This window comes from Podarcis muralis, chromosome 3, assembly GCF_964188315.1.
Source record: "Podarcis muralis chromosome 3, rPodMur119.hap1.1, whole genome shotgun sequence".
NCBI lineage: Eukaryota > Metazoa > Chordata > Lepidosauria > Squamata > Lacertidae > Podarcis > Podarcis muralis.
In genome coordinates, this window is record NC_135657.1 from 4,341,714 (window position 1) to 4,357,840 (window position 16,127).

The 16,127-nt window shown below is 47.9% G+C and overlaps 1 protein-coding gene across 4 annotated transcripts in view; it reads left to right on the forward strand.

Annotated features, from left to right (window-relative positions):
* EXTL3 (exostosin like glycosyltransferase 3) overlaps window positions 1–16,127 on the forward strand; it is a 158,385-nt gene that overhangs the window by 62,815 nt on the left and 79,443 nt on the right. For 3 of the 4 annotated variants that reach the window (XM_077925389.1, XM_077925388.1, XM_077925387.1), the window contains exon 3: window positions 13,922–14,038. The exons of the other annotated variant lie outside the window; for it this stretch is intronic. The gene's annotated coding sequence lies outside the window, so the exon portion shown is untranslated. The remainder of the gene's footprint in view (window positions 1–13,921; window positions 14,039–16,127) is intronic. 4 annotated transcript variants of the gene reach the window in all.

Here is a 16,127-nt window from a genome sequence, read left to right on the forward strand (position 1 = left end):
AGAAAGAAAGAAAGAAGAACTGCCTTCCTGAAAAAGCAGCCCTGTTCAGATACTTTTTAAAAATAAAAATGGAGTGCTCTTCACTGCACAGCAACACGAGCTTTCTCAGAGTGCACATTTGGGGATTGACCTAGGAGGAAACAAGAATAGCCAATCTCAGTAGGGATAGTGTGTTGATGTGGTACAGAATGCCGACATTGCACCGTGGGATCTGTGGGGGGGGGGGGGAATAACATGAAAAGGAGAGGATGTGTAGCTGGGGTCTTTTACCGTTGGCCTGAGGGTTTGATGGGAAAGCCATGGATTCTCTAATGCATGGATTTGTGGGGTGTGGGAGAGTGTTGAGCTTTGACATCGGATCCAGGCCAAGTAAGATGACCGGGGGAGCAGGAAGGGGCAGATTTCAATGCAGTGGAAGCAAAAGACTCTCCTGGGCAGCATGAATGTGAGGAAAGGGAAATGGCACGGCCTCTTCTCTCTGTAATTCCCCCCCAGGGTGTCGTACAATGCACTCTCCCGCTTCCGCAGGATATCCTATTGTAGATCCCAGGGGCCTTCGTTCTGTACGGCTTGGAATGCCCTCTGTGGGGCATTCATCCCGGGTGTCAGGCCTGCTTCCAAAACTCCACTGGATCAGATCTGAGAATCGAGCAGAACCCCCACGGGCAAAGTAGCTACTCCTCCCCACCCCAAGCTCAGTTTATCCAAATAAATATATTGGAAGGAGCGTCTCCACCCTGGACACCGGGGTCCACCTCTGAGGGTCTTCTGGTGGTTCCCTCCCTGCAAGAAGTGAGGTGACAGGGGACCAGGCAGAAGAGGGCCTTCTCGGTGGTGGCACCCTCCCTGTGGAATGCTCTCCCATCAGATGTCAATAAAGAACTACCATATTTTTCGCACTATAGGACACACTTTTCCCCCTCCAAAAATGAAGGGGAAATGTGTGTGCGTCCTATGGGGCGAATGCAGGCTTTTGCTGAAGCCTGGAGAGCGAGAGGAGTCGGTGCGCACCGACCCCTCTTGCTCTCCAGGCTTCAGGAAGCTATCCGCAAGCCGTGGGAGAACTGCGCCGCCCAGGCTTCGGGTTTCGCGCAGCTCTCCACAAGCCGTAGGAAGTCTTGCAGCTCTCCCATGGCTTGCAGAGAGCTGCCTGTTCTGGGGGCTGGGGTCGGGGGAAACTTGGGCTGCCACAGCCCCGCGCCTTGGGGGGGGGGAATATTTTTTTTTCCTTTATCCCCCCCCCCCCAAAATAGGTGTGCCCTATGGGCCGGTGCGCCCTATGGGGCAAAAAACACAGTACCTGACTTTTAGGAGACATCTGAAGGCAGCCCTGTTTAGGGAAGTTTTTAATGTTTGATGTTTTATTGCATTTTTAATATTCTGTTGTGAGCCGCCCAGAGTGGCTGGGGAAACCCGGCCAGATGGGTGGGGGATAAATAATAAATTATCATTATCATCACCATAATCATTATTATTGTCATTATTAATATTATTATATCCAGTTGGGCTGATTATTTGTGCTGTTGCTTGGATGTGGGTTCATTTTAGTCCCAAATTAGTCCCAAATAGGACTAATCTAGCCAGCTAGCGCTGGCGATCATCTAATGTTTATTGGATGGATTTCCCCCCTAAATTGATTTTTGAATTCTGAATTTATTGTTATTCACGTTTTGTACTGTATTTTATGCTGTTTTTTGTTGCATCAGTTTAAATTTGTTGTTAGCCGCCCTGAGCCCGGTTTTCTGAACCGGGAAGGGCGGGGTATAAATAAAAAATTATTATTATTAATTTATTATTTTGCTTGCTTCTTCTCTTGAGTCCTTGTGTAAAAGTAAAGTGACGCATGGCTTTGTGTCCTTGGACTGTTCTGTTGGCCTGTGGACAGACAAGAGTTAGGCTTGCCTTGAGAGAAGAACCCTGACCTCTCGGTGTGTTGTGTTGATTAGATGTTCTCCAGAAGGGCACATATTATTACCCTTCATTAAAGCACATGACACAAAGGTCACACCTGTCCCGTACAGGATGATGAAAATCTAGACTCCTGGTGCTCTGTATTTTTCATGGAGTTCTTCTTGTGTGAACATCTGCTTTCCCAACAACTCTGTTGGTGTTAGATAATGCCATTAAGGAGCACTATCTGAAATTCCAGCAATGACAAACCTTGACAACATCTTAAAAAGTAGAGACATCACCTTGCCAACAAAGGTCCGTATAGTTAAAGCTCTGGTTTTCCCAGAAGTGATGTATGGAAGTGAGAGCTGGACCATCAAGAAGGCTGATCGCCGAAGAATTGATGCTTTTGAATTCTGGTGCTGGAGAAGACTCTTGAGAGTCCCATGGACTGCAAGAAGATCAAACGCATCCATTCTGAAGGAAATCAGCCCTGAATGCTCACTGGAAGGACAGATCGTGAAGCTGAGGCTCCAGTACTTTGGCCACCTCATGAGAAGAGAAGACTCCCTGGAAAAGACCCTGATGTTGGGAAAGATGGAGGGCACAAGGAGAAGAGGACGGCAGAGGACGAGATGGTTGGACAGTGTTCTCGAAGCTACAAGCATGACTTTGACCTAACTGCGGGAGGCAGTGGAAGACAGGAGTGCCTGGCGTGCTCTGGTCCATGGGGTCATGAAGAGTCGGACACGACTAAACAACTAAACAACAACATCTGAAATTCCACGAGTCCATGGCAGATTTGAAAGCAAAAGCTTTGGTGTCCTAGAAGTAAGACCGTCCGTTGGATAGAAGGGCTGGTGTAGAGCTTCTATCGGTGCCAAGGAATGGCCAGAAAGAAGTCCTACTCCAGTATCAAGAGTTCTGATGAAGCCAAGGAGATGTGTGCTAATCAGCTCCTGGAGGGAAAGCCTGTTCCAGCTAATCTGAGCTTTGGAAAGCTTTGGAAAGAAGCAGCTGCAATAGTGCATAATAAAAACAGGTGTCCAAATGGTTCAGAGGGTGCCGTTTCTTGGGCCTGCTGTGCCAAGAGCAAGAATATGAGCTGCATATCGTTCTTCCTTTTGCCCAAATAGGGCAAAACTGACTACTGGGCTTAGTAGATTGTTGCTGGCCCAGCTTGGCAATCAACCCCTTGAGATTCCTGCCCCTTTGGGTGAGTCCTGGCATCCCTCAGGCCTCGTAAAAGCTGTCCTAGCTGCAATGAAAGAACTTTCGCATCATGAGTGGTGGAACAGTGGTGATAGTGGAATCGATGCAGCCACTGTCTAACCTCTGAGAGCCAGTGTGGTGTAGTGGTTAAGAGCGGTAGACTCGTAATCTGAGGAACCGGGTTCGCAGTAAACTCGTAATCTGGGGAACCGGGTTCGCTTCCCCGCTCCTCCACATGCAGCTGCTGGGTGACCTTGGGCTAGTCCCACTTCTCTGAGGTCTCTCAGCCCCACTCACCTCACAGAGTGTTTGTTGTGGGGGAGGAAGGGAGAGGAGAATGTTAGCCGTTTTGAGACTCCTTCGGGTAGTGATAAAGCGGGATATCAAATCCAAACTCTTCTTCTTCTTCTCTGCTTACTAGAGAGGCACTGCTTTCTCCCATCGTTCTCAACTTCTGCCTTGCCACTAATAAAAAAAATAATAAAATTTTATTTATATCCCGCCCTCTGAAGCCGGGCTCAGAGCGGCTAACAACAATAAAAGTAACACAGTTACATATAATCACAATCAATTAATTGAAATGCATTCTAAAATCAATTCATTCTAAAATCAATTCAAAATCAAATTAATGGCAACCATTGGGCTAGAGTTCTTTATTTTTTTAAGAATAATTTTTTATTAACTGACCATCACATCAAATCAAACCAAATTACATAAATTCCAAATTACACAGCCAAATTTTAATTTTTTGTTGGGGGTACCCATATTTCAAGTTCCGAAGGGGATCCAATCAACTTTTTGCTTCTTACTGCTGTTTTAATGTCCACAAATCTAACCTTGTGATGTTCACAGTACTATCCAGTCCTTTCTTCTTGTTTTTCCACATCTCTTGTTGTTATTTTCATATATTTTTCCTTTCTCTTTGTGACCTCTGATAGTCTCCACAAGCTGGTTAGACAGTTTGTAATCCTGCGTGGATATATTTTTTTTTATCCAGTAGCCATATCCGGACGTTTTCCATATAACATCACTTCCATACATCAAAACAGTCTTGGCGTCATTAATCTTCACCAATCTGCCTCCTTTCTCAAAACCTCTGAGGAGATTCACCAGGAATACAGTCTGAAAACAAGTCCGTTCCTTCTCTCGGCTATAAATCCTTTGGCAAGATGGCGACTCCGAATTAATTGCTGCGCCATTCCAAAAGCTCTTATTGCTTCTCGATCTCCATAAAGCATACTTTTGGTTAAAGTTTATCTCCACACAGACCTTAATCATCCTGCTTGGGTCAGTTCAACCGATGATTCTAATGGGGGGGGTTCTTGTAAATCACATAGGAGGAAAGTAAAAAAGGTTCCCCCCCATTCAGTCCCGTTGTCAACATACCCAGCCTTTGGTGTATCTTCATCGTAAAATATTCCTGTTTCTCCAACTTGTCGTCTTCTTTCGCAGAGGTCACTTAAATTAGCAGACTTCACTCCCCTTCTTCACTTGAAATATGTGCATTTGCTTCTTTTGTAATTAATTATTCCAAATTGCTGCAGCTAGTGAACGATCAGAGACAGCGTCCAGGAGAGCCGAGGTCTGCACGGGGGCATTCTTCCTAGGGCCCTCACCCCCTTCTTTTGAATTAGGGGGTGATTTATGGGCACAGCAGGCAAGGGCAGTGTTCCCCATTTCCTTGGGGCAACAAGGGAGGCTGCCTACTCCCATAACAGCCTCTTAATTACCCCGTGTGGGTCGGAGAGATGGTATTGTCGGCCATCTTCCAATGCGCCCCTAGTGGCCCCTCCTTGGGCTAGAGTTCTATGAGGAATACCGAAGGAGGGGGTCAGGCTGTGCCTTGGCCAAAGGCCAGGTGAAACAGCTCTGTCTTGCAGGCCCTGCGGAAAGATGTCAAGTCCCGCAGGGCCCTAGTCTCTTGGGACAAGAGCGTTCCACTGGATCGGGGCCACGGCCGAAAAAGCCCTGGCTCTGGTTGAGGCCAGCCTAACCTCCCTGTGGCCCAGGACCTCCAATATGTTTTTGTTTGAAGACCGTAAGGTCCTCCGTGGGATATACCAGGAGAGGCGGTCCCATAGGTACGAGGGTCCTAGGCCGTATAGGGCTTTAAAGGTGAAACCAGCACCTTAAACCTGATCCTGTACTCCACCGGGAGCCAGTGCAGCTGGTATAGCACCGGGTGAATGTGACTAGCATTAGCTTCCTTCCCAAACATGCCATGCTCTCTGCTGTTCGCCTACCCAGGTGTACGCACTGCGCCGGGAAGCCAGAAATGACTAAAACGATGCTGAATTGTGGGCTTGTGGCGAGAAGTGTTGTCTGCTGTGCATGCGCTGCGGTGGAGCCAGGAACGGTCGCGGCCCCCACTGCTCGGCCCCCAGTCGGTTGCGATCGGCGTCCTGCTGTCAGCCCCAAACTAATATCTGTAGCAGCGCTGACATGTATTCTTAATGCGATTCTTCCCCCTTGCTCCCATCAACTCGCAGGGATGGCAGGAGCTAGCTTGGGACCCGTACCGGCTGCGTACGGCTGCACGGCCGGCTTCCCATGCAGAAAGCTCTTGTAATTGGAAAGACAGGAGAGGATTGCCGCCCCACCAGAGGCTGCGCAGTTGAAGGTCTGGGGTCTCCGCTGGGAAGGATGGCGGAAGGGAAGGAGTGCACCTGCTGTGTTTGTGCGCTTAGAACATGAGCAAGTAGCGCACTGTTGCACTTCGGCTCTGCTCGTTGGCCACTGGGGGATGTGGGATGCTGGAATGAGGCTTTTTGGTCTCTTCTTACGTTCAGAAGAAAACAGAAAAGCATCAGATCTGATGCAAGCCCAGACCATGTCTGGAGCTGATGTGTGGCTGTGAAATCCACACTTTCCTAAGAGAAGTGGGTTTCTCCTACCATCTTTCGTGGAAAAGGCAGCTCAGCTCTTGACGCCTCTTCCAGTGAACCTGCAGACAGCCACGTCTCCTCTCTCGGAGTGCTGTGCATAATGGAACCAGCGCTTTGGGTATTTCATCTTCCGAATTATCTCCCTAGCAGCCACTTCCCAGGAATAATTGTTCTTGGGCTGTTGCTCAGCAAAGGGTCTCTCTCCTCTTTTTCCTTTCCTTTCCTTTCCCCCTTCTCCCCACCTCCTGTCATCGGGGAGGGGGGCGGCCTCTCCCCTCTTTTGGAGTTGGTGTTGATGGAATTTTCCCTTGATGAAGTCGTTTCTCCTTGGCAGGGAAGAATCGCTGCCAGGCTTAATGAGCCGGAATGACGAGCGGTGTCAGCTTAGATCAACATCCTGACTGCGTTGCGTTCTTCTTCCCTCTTGCCATTTGTCTTTCGCAGGCGAGCTCCCTTTTAGGCTGCTCCCGATTAGCCTGCCTTGGGATTTGCCTCTCTCTGTGAGGATGGGGCAAAGAGGAGACCTCTGGAGACAGCTTGACATGCGAATGTTCGCTGACAAAGCAGAGATGCGTTCCAGGGAAGCTTTGACGTGAAATTTGCAGTTTGGCCTGGATTGGCTGCGTAAGTGTTTGGGGGAACAAGTGTCACTGTTGGTCGGCCCCTTTGAAACTTTTTTAGGTTCCTGGGGTTCAGTGGACCACCATTGGCCTTCCCTACTGGACTTTTGCTGACCGCAAATGGGCTGCACCAGAGACAGTACTATTCTTTTTGCAGATCCTTCCTTCCTTCCTTCCTTCCTTCCTTCCTTCCTTCCTTCCGGAAGCTGCCTTATACAGTGGAACCTCGGGTTAAGTACTTAATTCGTTCTAGAGATCCGTACTTAACCTGAAAATGTTCTTAACCTGAAGCACCACTTTAGCTAATGGGGCCTCCCGCTGCCGCTGCGTGATTTCTGTTCTCATCCTGAAGCAAACTTCTTAACCCGAGGTACTATTTCTGGGTTAGCGGAGTCTGTAACCTGAAGTGTATGCAACCTGAAGCATATGTTACCCAAGATACTACTGTATTGTCTACACCGGGGACGTCCAACAGGTCAATTGTGACTTACCGGTCGATCATGGAGCATCCCTAGTCGATCGCGTGATCCTTTTAGAAAGAAAGAGAAACCTCAACAAATATGGTTCCGGAATTGAAATATTAATGGAGTATGTGTAAAATGTGCAGGGGAAAGCAAGAAAATAATAATAGAATCAATTGAATAATTATTAAATTATAACAACACAACAAGATGGAAGAAGTAAAATATTGAGATCACTCATGGGTGAAGGGGAATGGGGGGTATACGGGAACCTATAATATCAATTGTTAATTGCGTAGTATTTACATATAGCAAAGGGAAGCCTAGAGAAATTTTTGTTGTTTAGTCGTGTGCGACTCTTTGTGACCCCCTGGACCAGAGCACGCCCGGCACTCCTGTCTTCCACTGCCTCCCGCAGTTTGGTCAAACTCACGCTAAGAAAACACCTTTTGACTATGTCCCCTCTGAAAGATTTGAGGAAGTGTTTCCAAATACCAAAAAGCATTGTGAAGTGTCTTTAAAAAAATGTTATGTCCCCTTTCTCTGGATTCTTAATGCTATGGTCCAATGGATGGAACAGTAGAATCCATCCTCTGCGTTCAACCTCTGTGGTTTTGTGATCTTTAGAAGGGCAGTTGCCCTCAAGATCCTGCTCCCATTGTAAACTGATAATATTTGTGGTTCTGTGTCATGGCTGCTGAATCGGGACAAGGGCACATCCAGTCCGGCTTCCTAGTATTCCGATGTCTCCGGTGTTGGAGGCAGAACATAGCCTTGTCCTCTGTGGAAAGACGCAAAAAGCATTTGACAAATTAAAAGCGATAATGAAGCATGAGAACGGATGAGTGCAACCAGAAACTGGAAATCCCACGGGGCGCTTTCAGGAGTGAACGCAGTAATTTGTAATCCAAATTGAAGTGTGCAGATGGGATTATGATGATCATGCGAGGTGATACCGCTTGACAAAGAAGAATCCGTTGCCTCCCAGAATTTATTGCCACCCATTAGCAGTCACAGTTTCTTCTGTGATTCCGCCGCCTTGTATCATTTGTGTGAAATGTTAAATCCCAGTTTTAACTAAAAAAACCACAACCCACCACTTACTGGTTCCAAACTTGCGTGTTTCTTTTGCCCGTGGCTGTTCTGCAGTTGCTGTTTCTAACTGTTAATAGCAACTATTGCAGAGATTGCCAACACAGCACCTGTGGGCGCAGTGGTGCACTTCATAGAATCGCAGAATTGTAGAACTGGAAGAGACCCTGAGGACTGCCTTCTGAGGGCCTGAAGGACTCTGCCCTTGTATTTAATTTTTATCTGTGTTGTTTTAAATGAGACCATCTTGGCTGTGAGCCCTGGAAACCCTGCGCCCTGCCTTGCTGGCCCTTTCCAAACTGGCCTGGGAGAGTGGAATGCAGACTGACTCCAGCTACAAAAGTTGGGCGCAAACAGCTGGTCTGGAGCAAACAGCAAAACCCAAGTGCTGGGTTGGGGTGTAGGAGACTCTCTGCTCTGGTTCCCTGTTTGACTTAGGAGGATGGTCTACTAAGGGTCTGAAGGGCCCTGCCGTTGCCTCTCTCCACCTGGCTTGAGGTGGGGCTTGGGGTGGGACTGTGGCTGCTGCTCAGCAAAGAGGGCTCCTCTTTTAAATTGTTTTTAATTTCTGTGTTGTTTTCAATGAGACTGTCTTGGCTGTGAGCCCTGGAAGACCTGCACCCTGCCTTGCTGGCCCTTTCCCATCTGGCCTGGGAGAGTGGAGTGCGGACTGACTCCAAAAACAAAAGCTGAGGCTGTTGAACTGATTCTTGGGCTGGAGTATTGTTTACGGGGTCGTTGAGAGAGCTGTTGCTGTTACTGATACTATTGCTGTATTTTTAGTTTTAGATCTTATGATTTACGTGGAAATTGTTTCCATTTGGTTGTGTACTTTTGGATGTGTTTTATTTATTCTTTATGACTTCTGTTATGCATGTAATCATGTAAATCTTGTCATGTTGTAAGCCGCCTTGAGCATAGTTTCAACTATGGAAAGGCGGCATACAAATAAAATGGTGGTGATGATGAAGTTAGTCCAACCCCCTGCAATGCAGGAATCTGCAGCTGTCCTGTATGGGGATCGAACCTGCAACCTTGGCATTATCAGCCCCACGCTCTGTCATGGGGGTCACCTTAGACAGGGAATGAAGGTGGTTGCTGAAGAAGGAATTTGGCAGAATGTCCCTCTTTCTGGATTCTGCTTTTTGGCTTCTCAAGGCTCAGATTAATTCTTCTGTAGTGAGAGCTGGACCATAAAGAAGGCTGATCGCCCAAGAATGGATGCTTTTGAATTATGGTGCTGAAGGAGACTCTTGAGAGTCCCATGGACTGCAAGAAGATCAAACCTCTCCATTCTGAAGGAAATCAGCCCTGAGTGCTCACTGGAAGGACAGATCCTGAAACTGAGGCTCCAATACTTTGGCCACTCATGAGAAGAGAAGACTCCCTGGAAAAGGCCCTGATGTTGGGGAAGATGGAGAGCACAAGGAGAAGGGGACGGCAGAGGACGAGATGGTGGGACAGTGTTCTGGAAGCTACCAGCATGAGTTTGACCAAACTGCGGGAGGCAGTGGAAGACAGGAGTGCCTGGCGTGCTCTGGTTCATGGGGTCACGAAAAGTTGGGCACGACTAAACAACAACAACATCCAGCCTTTGCCAAGATCCCTTGGGAAAGTGAGGCGTGTTCCCTTCCTTTCCCTATTTCTTTCGGGTGGGGAGGGGACTGATCTGGGTGGGGGACTGATCTGGGGGGGTGAGGAGAGTGACCAGAGGAAGTGGGAAGAAGAAGAAAAGTTTGGATTTGATATCCAAGCTTTACCATTACCCAAAGGAGTCTCAAAGCGGCTAACATTCTCCTTTCCCTTCCTCCCCCACAACAAACACTCTGTGAGGTGAGTGGGGCTGAGAGACTTCAAAGAAGTGTGACTAGCCCAAGGTCACCCAGCAGCTGCAAGTGGAGGAGCGGAGACGCGAACCCGGTTCACCAGATTACGAGTCCACCGCTCTTAACCGCTACACCACGCTGGTTCTCAAAACTCCAAATGTGCCTGTTGGACCAAAAAACGTATCTCCTGGTTAACGCCATAGTCATTTCTTCATAAGCAGGGGCTGGTGGCCACTCCAAGTTAGGGCCAGTTTGTAAACCCAAGCCAATAATTGCCCTTAGGAGACAAGTCCTATTTCTTGATCTCCAGCTGTGTGTTCAATTCCTGTTAAAAGCAGGGTATCCTACAGGTGTTGCGCCAGCTTTTCAAGCAGAACAACGTAACCGTGGGGGGAAATATCAACTGTGCCTAAATGTGCTTTGTCAGCCACACTTAGATTAGCGTCCTGGGCTGGAGCGTTTGATCTGTTTTTCTCCAGCAAGTTGCACTCGGGAGAGCATGAATCAGATAAGGAACAGCTTATGATCCTTGAGTTTACAGCTATTGATAGCAATCCGGGAAACTGTGTTGGGGCTGCAACGCTCTGATTATCTGTAATGGAAGGAGAAGGAGCCCTGCTTGCTTGGAGAGTCTTGCTTTTGCAGGGACAACCCGTGCGCCGCTTCTAATCTGTGGCCTGCCTTTCACAGAACAGCTGGGATGATGGAGCCAGCCTGCTTCTGTTCAGATGCTGGCCCACTTGGCTCTGTGTTGTATAATCTCTCTTTCCAGTTGAGCTCCCTGCTGCCCTTTTAACCAGAGAGGCTGGGATTTGAGGCTGGGGTCCTCTCCATGGGAAACACGTACTCTGCCTCTGCAGTGGTCATTGGGGCTCTTGGAAACAGGCAAGCACCCATCGCTAGTTAAGCAGATTGGCAGAGGCTGTAGCGGAGGCAATGGCTTTGGCTTCCCCTGCGCTTGACAAAGGCATTTTATACTTCTTGCATGTCAAACAGCTCTAGCAGTGGTAGGATAGATGTACTGGGTGGTGATCTCGCAGGTTCCTGCCTTTCCTTCTCCCGTCACCACTGCCTCTGCAACTGTGTGAAGAAGCTGGGATAGTTCACTCAGTAGAGCAATATGAGTCTCTTAATCTCAGAGTGTCAGGGCTGCGAGGGTGAAGGCTTTTTGGGAAATGATTTATAACGAGTTGAAAAAGGTATTTAAGTATACCTTTCATAAGAAACCAGAGGCCTTCCTCCTGGGCATTGTAGGCCAGAGAGTGCCAAAGAAAGACAGAACTTTCTTTCTATATGCAACTACAGCAGCAAGAATCCTTATAGCCAAATACTGGAAGGCACAGGAGTTACCCACACTGGAAGAGTGGCACACACAACTGATGGACTACATGGAATTGGCTGAAATGACCGGCAGAATCCGAGACCTGGGAGAAGAGGCAGTGGAAGAGGACTGGAAAAAATTCAAGGACTATTTACAAAAACATTATAAGCTATATGAATGTTGAGAATTTGCTAAGTTTTGAGAAAAACATGCTTCAGTATTGAGATTCGGAAATGATTGAAACTAAGTTATGACCGAGAAAAGTTCAACTTTTAGAGTAAATAATTAGATGAAAATACAAAAACACATGAAACAAGGTATTAATTTGCTGTTTATTTTTATTGTAAGGAATGCAGGGATGGAGGATGTGGGGAAGTCCAATTGACGATGAAAAAAAGATTTGGAAAAATGAATTTTCTATTGTTTAATTTCTTATTTCTTTTTGTAGAACAGCTTTTGTTGTGTTATTGACGATGTATTGATGATTTACTTTGACCTTGGAAAACAAAGCAATAAAAAAAATATTATAAAAAAAAAAAATCAGAGTGTCAGGGCTGGGGGTTGGACTAGACGACTCCCTCGGTCCCTTCCAGCTCTGTGATTCTGTCTCCTAGGCTTGCAGTGGCTCCTGAGACTGAAGTTGTTGTGGTTTTTTTTTTAATTCAGTTGACAATTAATACAAAGGAGGTTCATAAATATAGGAACAGAATCCCTTCAGGAACTTCTCCTGATCACTATCTGCCTACCTATTCTTAGGCAAAGGGGATTAAGGAGGCAAAGGAAATATTTAGAGTCTTTTAAAGAGCCAAGATGGCCTTTGGATTGCTCTCCTGTACTATTTTAGACATGTGGTTTATACACTTATGTATGTGTGTGCAGGGATGCGGGTGGTGCTGTGGTCTAAACCACAGAGCCTAGCGCTTGCCGATCAGAAGGTCGGCGGTTCGAATCCCCGCGACGGGGTGAGCTCCCGTTGCTCGGTCTCTGCTCCTGCCAACCTAGCAGTTCAAAAGCACGTCAAAGTGCAAGTAGATAAATAGGTATTGCTCCAGCGGGAAGGTAAACGGCGTTTCTGTGCGCTGCTCTGATTTCGCCAGAAGCAGCTTAGTCATGCTGGCCACATGACCCGGAAAAACTGTCTTCGGACAAACGCTGGCTCCCTTGGCCAGTAAAGCGAGATGAGCACCACAACCCCAGAGTCGTCTGCAACTGGACTTAACTGTCAGTGGTCCTTTACCTTTTTATGTGTGTGCAACGATCAATATTTATTCTATATTTGAGACCTTAGAATTCCTATAACAAAGTTTGCATATGTCTCGCATGCACAGTTTCAGCAGAGAAGCATGGTTGTAGACTGAGACTGGACATAGCAGGGACTTTAGACACATGGTTGTCTCTGGGGAAGCAAAAAGAGGAGATAGGTGAGGATCAGAACATCCTCCAGTCTAACCAAGTAACAGGACACTTTATGTCCTCATGTTGCCATTGAATCGGTGGATGAGGAGCAATAGGAGGTAGCCCATTGTTATGTGGCATATGCTCTTCATGCAGAAGAAATCCACGTTTTGTGAATTTTGATAGAATGCAACTGAATCCCTCTTGCAAAATTTTGATATCAGGAAGTGACCTGTGTGATTTTTGCATTGCTTTGGTCTGCTTTGGGGTGGGGGGAGAGTAGCATTTAAACGTGCCTTTTCCCCACCCATAATGCTTAAAGTGATTGAGATAATAATAGCAATAATAACAATAATAATAATAATATATTTATATCCTGCCCTCCCCAGCCGAAGCCGGGCTCAGAGCGGCTAACAACAATAAAAGTAACACAGCATTCTAAAATCCATTCATTCTAAAATCCATTCAGAATTAAATTAATGGCAACCATTGGACTAGAGTTCTGTGAGGATTACCGAAGGAGGGGGTCAGACTGTGCCTTGGCCAAAGGCCTGGTGGAACAGCTCTGTCTTGCAGGCCCTGCGGAAAGATGTCAAGTCCCGCAGGGCCCTAGTCTCTTGGGACAGAGCGTTCCACCAGATCGGGGCCACGGCCGAAAAAGCCCTGGCTCTGGTTGAGGCCAGCCTAACCTCCCTGTGGCCCAGGACCTCCAAGATGTTTTTGTAAGGTCCTCCGTGGGACATACCAGGAGAGGCGGTCCCGTAGGTACGAGGGTCCTAGGCTGTGCACTATGTGTGCAACCTTGCCCTTACTTCAAGACAGCCACCTCCAGCCTGGTGTCCTCTGGGTGTTTGGGGCTGTAGCTCCTATCAGCCCCAGTTAGTACACCTGGAAAGGTTGCCTGAGGTCTTATTGCAGCTGGAGAGACCAGGGAGTTTGGCATGTGATGGAATCGGGTATAGGGCATGGAGAATTGAAGGGGGCTTTCCTCTGCCCGCTCATTTTATCCAGCCTCTCTGCACTTGGCTGAGCTCCGTCATGAAGGAAGGTCTCTGTGTCCCAACCTAGGCTCATTATTTCCCCCCAACGCTCCCCCTTTCACTGATGGAATGACTGCCAGGCTTGTTTCCAGCCGACACGCCGAGGCAGAACCTTTTCTTGCAGAAAGCCTCCGGTCTGTATCTAAGCAAGCATCACTTTTTGTTTTTGTTTTAAACAGGAGGCAAACCCCTGGAGATCGGCATTCCGTGCTGCGAAGTTGTCGAGCGGTGAGAGGAATGTGCGTCCCTTTTGACGGCAGTCTGTGGGCCTGAGCCCAAGAGCAGAATGTGAAAAGGTACAGTGGGGGAGATGTTGGGGTTTGAGGGCCCAACTGGATGGTGGCAGGGATGTCTGGGGTTCCCTGAGCATAAGAGAAGAGTCAAGGTTCATGGAGGATGATTGGCTGAAATAGGACAGTTACAGCTCCTGCTTAGGCCTAGGACCCACGTACCTATGGGACCGCCTCTCCTGGTATGCCCTGCGGAGGACCTTAAGGTCCACAGATGACAACACTTTGGAGGTCCCAAGTCAGAAGGTGGTTAGACTGCTCTCAACTAGGGCCAGGGCCTTTTCAGTACTGGCCCCGACTTGGTGGAACGCTCTGTCACAAGAGACTAGGGCCCTGCGGGACTTGACATCTTTCCGCAGGGCCTGCAAGACAGAGCTGTTCCGCCTGGCCTTTGGTTTGGACTCAGTCTGACCCTTATGTTTCCCTCCCCTTATGGTCTTGATTTATCAGCTATTTTAAAATGAGGCTGCTTTTTAAATTGCAGTTAAACCTGTATTTTAAATTGGTTTTTCTTTCCTATTATGTTTTTACTGTAATTTTACTGGTGTTAGCCGCCCTGAGCCTGGCTCTGGCCGGGGAGGGTGGGGTATAAATAAAATTTATTATGATGATGATTATTATTATGCACATTCCAGCCTCTCAGTTTTCCACAATCTATTTCTGTTGGTTGTATTCAGTGGCTCCCATCACCCAGATGCATGTTTGCATAGGTGCCCATGTAAGAGTGCCCAGTATTGCAAGGGAGCATGGCAGCTGGGACCAACAGCCACAGTGAATTGCAGGTGTTTGGGATCGGGCGGCGAACTGGAATGACGCCCCAAGCCATTCCCAAGCCTGCATTCAAAGCATATCTCAAGGCTCAGTTCAGGATGTCTCTGCACTGTAGGTTCCCATGGCCTGTCTGGTTCTTCACCCACCAATTTCATCCTTGGAAGAAGGCAAGGTGCCTTTTCCTGAAAGCCATTCTATGCAGACTCTCTCTGGTCCTGATCACTCGCTGCACGGGTAGCGGGAAGCACCCAGTGGCATGTGAAACCCCCAACCCTTCCTCTAATAATTTGAAGACCTGGCGTGTTTTCGGGAATGAGTCACTACAGATAAGAGCTTTCGTGGCTCCCTCGCTTCTTTTTGAGCTCGGGGATCTGTTTATATCTTCAGCAGACGCTTATCAAGTGTGTAGCAATTCCGTGATGTTCTTCCACATTTGAGCCAAGCCTTTTAAGTCGTGCTTATTTAATCCACAGGCTACACCCAACCACCCTAGTAAGACGCAGAATACCAATTTTTGTTTCGTGCCCTTGGGTCTGGGGTCTGGTGGCTCACCGCCCCCTCTATCCTGGCAGCGTCAAAAGTTGCGAAAGCTCCCTTTCCAATCTAGGCCTTGCATCCTTTGCTTTCCCCTCCACAGTACATCCTTTTCTTCCTTTCTTCCTTCTTCCTTTGAAGACGCCTCGGTGCTCAGTTCCCGGCCCTCTCGGAGTTCAAAAGGTTTTGCTGCTTTGAGGCTGGTTGTGGTCTTCTCAAAGTGGGTGAGGAAGGTGGTTTTGGTGGAGGAAAGAGGGAGGCAAAAGAATATGCCTTGTAACGTAAAAGAGAAACGCGCCTTGGGCGATGGAGGTGAGCTGCACGCAGCACTCTGGATTTTCAAGTCCACTGCTGCTGTGTTGGCTGGGATTTTACGTGGAAGCATTGCTGTGGGAGGTGTTAACATGGAGATAAGCGCTCCTCCTTGCTTTTGAGCTGACATTGTCAGCTGGCCAGGCTCCAGCAGCTGATCTGCCCTGAAGGAAAGTGTTCCATAACACGGCTATATTGGGAATGGCGAAAGGCTTGCAACGAAAGCTCAGGGGCGAAGATCTGCAGAACGGGGGGAGGCACCGCTGTTTCTGTTGCCTCAAGCCACCTCCCCTTCAATGTGTACGCTTACATGTCCAACGATCAGCCCACAAAGTGGGATCCAACGTAAAATAAAACGATTTACTTGTCCTTGGGACTCGCTTGCTATGCCACTTAGACCTGCCACATTTTACATGTTTCTGACAACAAATCCATAAAACGTGGAGGGCAGGAGAAGAATGCTAAACATGCTACAACG